The sequence below is a fragment of the Gracilinanus agilis genome, chromosome 2, assembly GCF_016433145.1.
Source record: "Gracilinanus agilis isolate LMUSP501 chromosome 2, AgileGrace, whole genome shotgun sequence".
Lineage (NCBI taxonomy): Eukaryota > Metazoa > Chordata > Mammalia > Didelphimorphia > Didelphidae > Gracilinanus > Gracilinanus agilis.
The window spans coordinates 621,547,405-621,555,569 of record NC_058131.1 but is presented as its reverse complement, the minus strand read 5'-3'; the positions used below and the strand labels follow the sequence as shown (position 1 = coordinate 621,555,569).

Here is an 8,165-nt window from a genome sequence, read left to right as displayed (position 1 = left end):
CCCTGGTTACCGTCAAGAGCCCGGACTCCGCCATCCTCCTCCTTCCTCCTCCTCTACAGAAGCGGCGCTACCCAACCACCGCCCCCCCCGCCCCCCACAACTTGCCCCGCCCCGCTCCCCCCCACCTCGCTCCCGCCCCCCTTATGCTAGCCCTGCCCTCCGGCGTTTTCACGTCACCAACCCACGAGGCGGGCGGGAGTGCGGGCTGGAAGGCGGGGTCATCCGGGAAGAACGAGTAGCTACGGCTCTCCAATAACAACGTCGCATTGGCGTCCCTACGCTCCCTACATTCCCCTCCCAATTTACAACGCTTCGCCTCCCGTCCACTAGATGCCGCTGCCTCCCTCTATCGGGTCATAGAGTTATTCCTCCAACAAAGGTAGAACGACACCCTGCCCAATTTGACATCGATGCCGCGGTAGCCATTTTTAATTATGGAAAAAGGACTGGGAGCAGGGGAAGCTATTCTTCAAGCTTCCGGTTTCACGCCTTTACGCTTTACCTTCGCCCAACCTCCCTGTTGCTCGGGGCAACGGCCGCTGGGTCTAGAAAGGGAACGGCTACGGTAGGTGATGAGCGTGCCCAACAAAGTAACACCTAGAAGGACTGACGTTTTGCTTTAGACGGGCCAGTTCCGGCTTTTTCACGCCCAGACCCATTTGGAAAGTCGTCCACACACATGGGCTGCTCCAAACGTTTCGACTCTTTACTTCAATGAAATAACTTGCGTGCAGGGCCCGTAATCCCGTCCCGACCGGAAGTCGTCTCACTGCCTTCCGGATTGGGAGTGGAGAGGGTTCTGCAGCCGTAGTTCCTCTTCTCCAGGGAACGCTTAGACCTGACCAGGGCTGGAATCCAAAGGTGAGCTATGGTGCGTCCCCTAGACTAGGGGTGAGCCAAAGGTCAGTGCAAGACACGCAGGACCGTTGGAGGAGGAGGATGCGATGGCAGGATTGCCTCCGGGTACCGGTCCCATTGAAGGGGCAGTTCCTGTCTTCCGGCGACAGGGCGGGACGCCGTACGGGCCGCTCCCAGATCTCTGCCTGCCTCCGAGGCTGCCCCTGGAGGGAAGGCCCCGCCTCCTTGGAGCTCCTAGTTCTGGGAAAACGATTCTCCCCTTGCTGTGGCTATTCCAGAGCCCAGAGGCGGGGCCGGGAGACGAAAGGAGTTAAGGCTAAGGAGTTAGTACGTGGAGTGTAGCTGAATAATGAAAAATGACCCCCTCTACCCCTCTCCCCATCTCCTGGCCTGCCTACGAGAGTGACTTTGACGCCCTGTAAGGAGGTGAGGGCGGGGGTGGAGGATGGCTTCCTTACCGGCCCTCTCAGTTCAGGAAAGAAGATACCGAAGTTCCAAGAGGTCCCACACCTCCTGCATAGAGGAACTAGAACTGGGGAGGAGACAAATCGCAATTCTTTCCCACACTCTTCCTTGGACCTAAGATTTCGCCCTTTTATGAAGGCAGCCGCCCCCCCTTAACAGTCTCTTCTTAGGTCCGAGAAGCTGGTGAGAGATTCAAAGATGAGTAAGACTTGGTTTGGACCCTCCAGGAGGTTTTCAAGTTTGGGTTGGGAGGTGAGTGGGGAAAAAAATTAAAGCAAGGACACCAGAGATGATGAAATTGTTTGTTTATTTACCTTGTCTGAGCTAGAATTTACACATTTGTAAAATGAAAGGGTTGGATTTCTAAGGTCTTTTTCCAGTGCAGACGTTTAGTGCTAGTATGCTGTTAGAAGTGCTTTCCTGCGAAGGGGTTAAGAAGATGGAAAAGATGATATTTAATTGAGAGAATGCTTCACGAAGGAAAGTTGGCTTCTTATTTGAATTGAAGTAGAAATGTAATAAGGGATACATTCCAGGTAGAAAATTTGCATGGGCAAAGAAATGGGAGGAGGGGGAGAGCTGGGGGGATGCAGGGAACAAGCGATCTAACTGCATATTCAGTATACTGGACTGATGGTCCAGAAATGTGTGTTCTCCCTCACCCTGGCTCTTTCACTCTTTATCTGTTTGAAACTTTTACAGATCTTTTCATCTCTTTAGGCTTCTTATCCTACTTGTAAAAAGAGTAGGAAATTTTAACTAAAGGGCCCTTGTAAACCTGTTTCTTTGAATATTTAGAAGTTACTAGGGCCTTGAATCCTGGTTGAGTAGTATGAACTTTACCCACTCTAGAACCATCTGTTTTTGTTTTAGTTTTTGTTTTTTGTTTAATTTTAAAACCCTTACCTTCCATCTTGGAGTCAATACTGTGTATTGGCTCCAAGGCAGAAGAGTGGTAAGGGTAGGCAAAGGCGGTCAAGTGGCTTGCCCAGGGTCACACAGCTGGGAAGTGTCTGAGGTCAAATTTGAACCCAGGACATCCCATCTCTGGGCCTGACTCTCAATCCACTGAGCTACCCAGCTACCCCCTACGTTTTTGTTTTTTGACCAAGAGGATAGGGCATGATCAGAAATGTGCTTTAGGAACATTAATCTGGAAGCCAGGAAAATTTGAGAGGATAAAAACGGGAAGCCGAGAGACCAGCCAGGAGACTAATTACAGTAGTCCAGGCATGAGATTATGTGGGCTTCAACAACAGTGGTGGCAGTGAGATTGGATTTACAAACTATTATAAAATTGGAGGCAATTAGAAAAGGAGTGTTTTAGAGACTCATCTTCTTTTTTTGCCTCTATTTCTCACATGCCATCCTTTTTTTTTTTTCTTAATCAATCTGTTTAGCTATTGCAATCCATTAACCAAGCATTTAAGTGCCTACTGTATTGTGCTAGTTTCTGAGGATGCAAAGAATTAAACAATTCCCATTCTCAAAGAGCTAACATTGTACCAAAGAAGACAAGTTCATCTAAATATATAGGGAACAAATATGAAGAAAACAAGATCAAGGTAAATGGGGCAGGAGGATACCAGGAGTTTCTAAAATTGGGAAAGAAATCATATAGAAGGCAATGCTTGAGTCAGAGGAAGAGAGGAATTTCATGAGGCAGAATTGAGGAGTGAGTTCAATAGCACAGAGACAGGAGCTCAGAATGCTCTACATTAAGAACACTAAGAAGGCCCTTTTGTCTGTCACAGTGCAGAAAAGAGAGTAACATGCTGGAAAAGCAGGTTGAAATCAAGATATAAAAGGCTTTTGAGGAGAAACAAGTTCATTTTTCTTTTTTTTTCTCTTAAAGGTATAGGTAGCCATTAGAGTTAATCGAGTGTGGAATTTTAAGTGGTCAAATATGCACTAAAGAAAAATCAGTTGAAGGATATTTGTAGTGGAGGACAGACAGACATTGTGAAGAGACTTGAGGAAGAAAGACCAGTTAGGAAGGAAATCTTGCACATGTTTATACAATTTGGATTTGAACTAAATGGTAGCTATGTGAGAAAAAAGAAAGAAGATTAGATGTAAGAAATTTACAAAAAGTAGAACAACTGATTGGATATGTGAATTGAAAAGCATAATTCTAAAGTTAATACCTAGGAAACTGGAAGAATGATGGTACCATCGAGAGAAATAGAAAATTTTAGAAGAGAGGTTGGTTTAGGGTAAAAGGTGAGATGTCTCTAAGACAGTGGTGGCATACCTTTTAGAGACAGAATGCCAGCCAACCCCCACTCCACCCTCCAGACCCAGTACTGTGCTCCTCCACCCACTGAGTGCTAGGTATGCCCTGCCCCTCCCCCCTCCTTACCCCACACAGGGGAGGGGAAAAGTGCTCCCATTGGGCTGCTGGGCAGAGGGGTGGGGAATGGGAAAAAATGTCATCAGGCAGAGTGGAGAGGGGAAGAGAGCAGTTCTGAGTCCCTTTGCCTTTCTAGTAACAAACTTTGGGGGTTGGCAGCCACGTGCCCCCAAAGAGTGCTCTGTGTGCCATCTTTGGCACCCATGCCATAGGTTCACCATCGCTGCTCTAAGACATGCAATTTGAAATATAGAATAGGCAGTCGGTGATGCAGGACTGAAGCTCAAGAGAGTCTGGAAAGGAAATGTAGAGCTGCTGAGTCCTCTGACTAGAAGTAATAATTAGACTCTTGGGAGCTGATAAAATCACTTGAGAGCATAGTGAGAAAAATAAAATGGGCCTAGGACAGAACCTTGGTGAAAACCCAATTAAGGGGTGTGATATAGATGATGAGCCAGGAAAGAACACTGAGAAGTGGTCACTGTTAAGAAACTTTTGAGAGAATAGTGTCAGGAAAGCCCATATGAGAGAGAGTATCCAGGAAACCACAGTCAGTATCAAATGTAACATAAAAGTCAAGAAGGATGAGAACTGAGAAAACTTGTAAACATTAAAATCCAGGATGAAGTTTTGATTCTTTCCACAGAACTAAACTTTAAGAACAAGCACCCCTCTGACTATAAAATATCTTGAGTATTGTGTCTATGCTCTTGGCACTTTTCTAGATGAACATAATCCAACATAAACAACTAGAACTCCTACTTGATGGGCTAACTAAAAGTTGATCAGTAGGCATTATAGGCTCAGATCATACACTGAATATACCCTAGTATCTCATACCTCCATACCTGTGGTTCAAATGCTCACCTATTTCTCAGTACCTATTGAATTTTCTGCTCATCTCCTTTTGCCAAACTCAAATGTCATCTCTTCTGACAATCTCTTACCCTCTTCATAACTGCCATTGTTCTCCCCTGGCTCTTCAGGTGTTGGCAAGTTCTTCCTGAGATCTCATACTTTATTTCGTAATTCTCTAATCTGTTTATCATGTAATGTTATACGGTATAGCTATCTGCCAAGGTAACCTCCTCCTACTAGACTGTAAACTCTAATGACAGAGACTTTTATTTTAATTTTTATATTTCCTCTGTCACTTTGTTCTGCTCATATCAGAGACAGCTGTGTGGAGCAACAGATTGAATGAACACTGGACCTGGAGTCAGGAGAGCCTAACTTCAAATTCTACCTCATCAATTTATTAACTATATGACCCTGGGCAAGTAACTTAACTTCTATCTACTTATGCATCATCATCTATAAAATGGGGAATGAAAATAGCACTTACTTCCCAGGGTTGTTGTGAGACTCAAATGAGAAAATATGTAGAAAGCACTTTGCTGTATAAAAATGCTAGCTATTATTAATAAATCTTTGTTATTATACCCATTGTGTATTATGTGTATTATATACTGTGCACATTGTCACATTACTTTGCTATTTTTTTTATCCAGAAAATCATAATGGGGGTGGGAAAGTTGTTCCTAAACCTATGATCTCATTGGTACAGGAAACTTTTAGTAAGGGAATTTCCTCTACCATAATGATGGGAGTCCACTTGCAACTTAGAACCTTAGAATTCCTAGGGTATTGAGAGATTAAACGATTTGTTTGTAATCACAGAACCAGTCTGTTAAAAGCAGAAATTGAACCTGGGTCATCTAGACTCTGAGGCCAGCTCTCAATCCACTACACACTCTGCTTCCAGAATTTATTATAGAGGAATGATTTTTCTTACCTTGATCAATGACCCTAAAACTTCATAATAAGATAATTTTCTGGACCCTTTAGAGCTTTTTTCCAACACAACTGAATATATTCACTATTTTTTAAAATCTTTCCATGACTTAAATACATATCATATGTACTCAACCTGTGAAGAATGTTTTATAGAAGACTAGTTTTTGCCCTGGGTAGTGCAGGATGTATTCTTCCTGTCCCCACAGTAAAGTTTGTATTTTCACCCTTTGTTAGCCCTAAATGCTGCCTCCCTTCAGCAGAGTATTCCTACTTCATTACATTGCATCATCTCTGGGTGTAGGCAGTCTGTAGCAAAATGTACTGATGTCAGCATTGTTTCACCAATTTCTGTAGGACTCTTGGAAGCCTGTAGGCTGTTGTTAAAAGATGTGTGGGCTCCTCATTTCAAAATGTGATGAATTTCATTATCAAAGTAGATATCAAGCTAAACCACTAGCCTCATCAGATTCCAACTTGGGCAATGTTATTCTTCCACCTGAAATCTCTTGCAGTTTTATTTGGGCCTGACATATTCACAATAGCCTTAGTACCAGAAGTCAGATTGTACTCCAAAATTTCCATATCATATTTATTTAATGCTTAATAAGCACCAGTACAATTCTATATTAGAAGCTGATCAAGCCACTGAAATGAGACATTCCTTACTTGATAGGCATAAAAGTTTTTAAGGAATTTACTGAACAGTCATTCTACATTTCTGTCTAGCCTACAGTTTATAATCTTGAAACTGAAGTTAAAATAGGAAAAATAGCTGTATGGCTAGAATGCTCTTAGAGAAGAAACATGTAAGATACCTGTACAATTAAATTTATCAGCAAATGAGATATGAAAAATTATCTTTTAAAGGTAGCCTCGTTATTCTAAATCTAAGAAAAATAAAATTTCCATTAGAACAATAAATATATGGTTCTGGGTTCATCGAAGTCAACTATTCAATTCATCCAGAGTTTTAAAAGTATCATGATGTTATAGCCTTCATTTCTAGACTTTTTTTAAAAGCTACCATTATAACTAACCAGAAACTTTGGTTGATAGAAAGGTGTTTGTTATTAGCATTTTTCCTCCTGATACTCATCTTTTCTGTTCTTGGATAATTTCAATTCAACAAATTATAAACCAACAGCCCCTGACCTCAAAAGAATTTATCTAGTGGTGTGGGGAGGAAGGAGAGTGGCACAATATGTACACAGTTAAGTAGATAGAAATTAATATGAAGAGATGAGGCTAAAAATCAGAAAAGGTCAGGAAAGGCCATGTTTGTAGAGGCAGTGAGTGGTACTTGAACTGACCCTGAAAACAAGCTAGAATCTTAAGAAGTTTCCATTTCTCAGCCTAACTCTGCTAAGATAATGAGGTGAGCAAAGAGTGTGTCCAAGCTCCAAGGACACACTATTTAAAGGCATGTAAATAGGAAATTTAATTTCAGATTTGGGAATAGCTAGTAGACCAGTGAGTCTGGAACACTGAGTGCAGGCATGTTCTTTTGACATCTTCAGACTTGGAATGAACTTTATCCTCCCTGAAGACCAATGCTTTCAACTGTAACTTGAAAATAAAATTTTTAGAAAATGCTATTCAATAGGAGTAGGGCATGTGATTTTCCACTAACAGTGTAATAGCTATATACTCGTTGGCCAAAGGCTCTTCCAGTTTTTCAGTCTAGGCACTTTCTAGAAGCTAGGTCCTGCACATTTTATCTGCATGAGTCTTGGAGTTAATTAGCCAAATTGAACATGTTGCCACTTTATTCTACCAGCAGATGCCAGATAGCAAAAAAGACTAGAATCTGCTACAATCTCTAGCTATATTGCATATGATGTCACCCAGGCTGGTACCAAATGAATGTCAGCAATCCAAATTAAAAATTCTGCTAAAAAGGGCATTGTCTATTGAACAAGAAGGAATATTTAACTGTGATACTGGACAGCTCTTTTCTAGTGATATGCCATTTACCAGCATTTTTAGCCTTTTTTTTTAAGTTTGCCACATTAGAAAGTTCCACTTCTACTTGAAGAGTATATTCCATTTCTAGTAATTAAGTTTCTAATCCATCCTCAACTTGTGAGCATTACATTGAATATGTTGTTTAGTTATTATTTTTCCAGACAGGTTGGATGGCAGTTCATTTTAAAAGAAGTGGTTAGTTATCCCCTAGATAGCCCTGTAAATATTTGTTTTTAAAAAAAAAAAAAAAAAAAGAATATCCACTAATGTTTCTTATTCTTGCCCTATTCAAATATGACTGATTTGGAAACTTCTCAATTCCCCATAATATTTTTTGTGCTTAATTACACTATTAATGATGTAAAACATCTGTGTAGAAGGCTATCCCCAATCTTATTTCATTTTTAAAAAGTAATCTTTACTTTTGAGTTCTCAAAATATTTAATAAATGAACTCAATAAACTAATTTGAAAACAGACTTTTTTTCTATATTACAGACATTTACTTCTCTAGGGTTTATAGTAAGTCAGTTGTCTTGTGAAACAAGAACACAAATTTTAGTCTCCTATACTAGGTATTAAGATTGTATTTCCTGGCTTCAGAGACTTAATTAGCTCTATGACACTGGTCAAGTCACTTAACCCCAATTGCTTAGTCCTTACCAGTCTTCTGCCTTGGAACCAATATTTGGTATTGATTTTAAGACAGAAGATAAGGATTATTTTTT

The 8,165-nt window shown here is 41.2% G+C and overlaps 1 protein-coding gene across 1 annotated transcript in view; it reads left to right on the top strand.

Moving 5' to 3' along the window:
* Nucleotides 1–731: 731 nt before the first annotated feature.
* BBIP1 (BBSome interacting protein 1) overlaps nucleotides 732–8,165 on the top strand; it is a 33,440-nt gene continuing 26,006 nt past the window's right edge. Inside the window, exon 1 of the mRNA XM_044665571.1 lies at nucleotides 732–861. The gene's annotated coding sequence lies outside the window, so the exon portion shown is untranslated. The remainder of the gene's footprint in view (nucleotides 862–8,165) is intronic.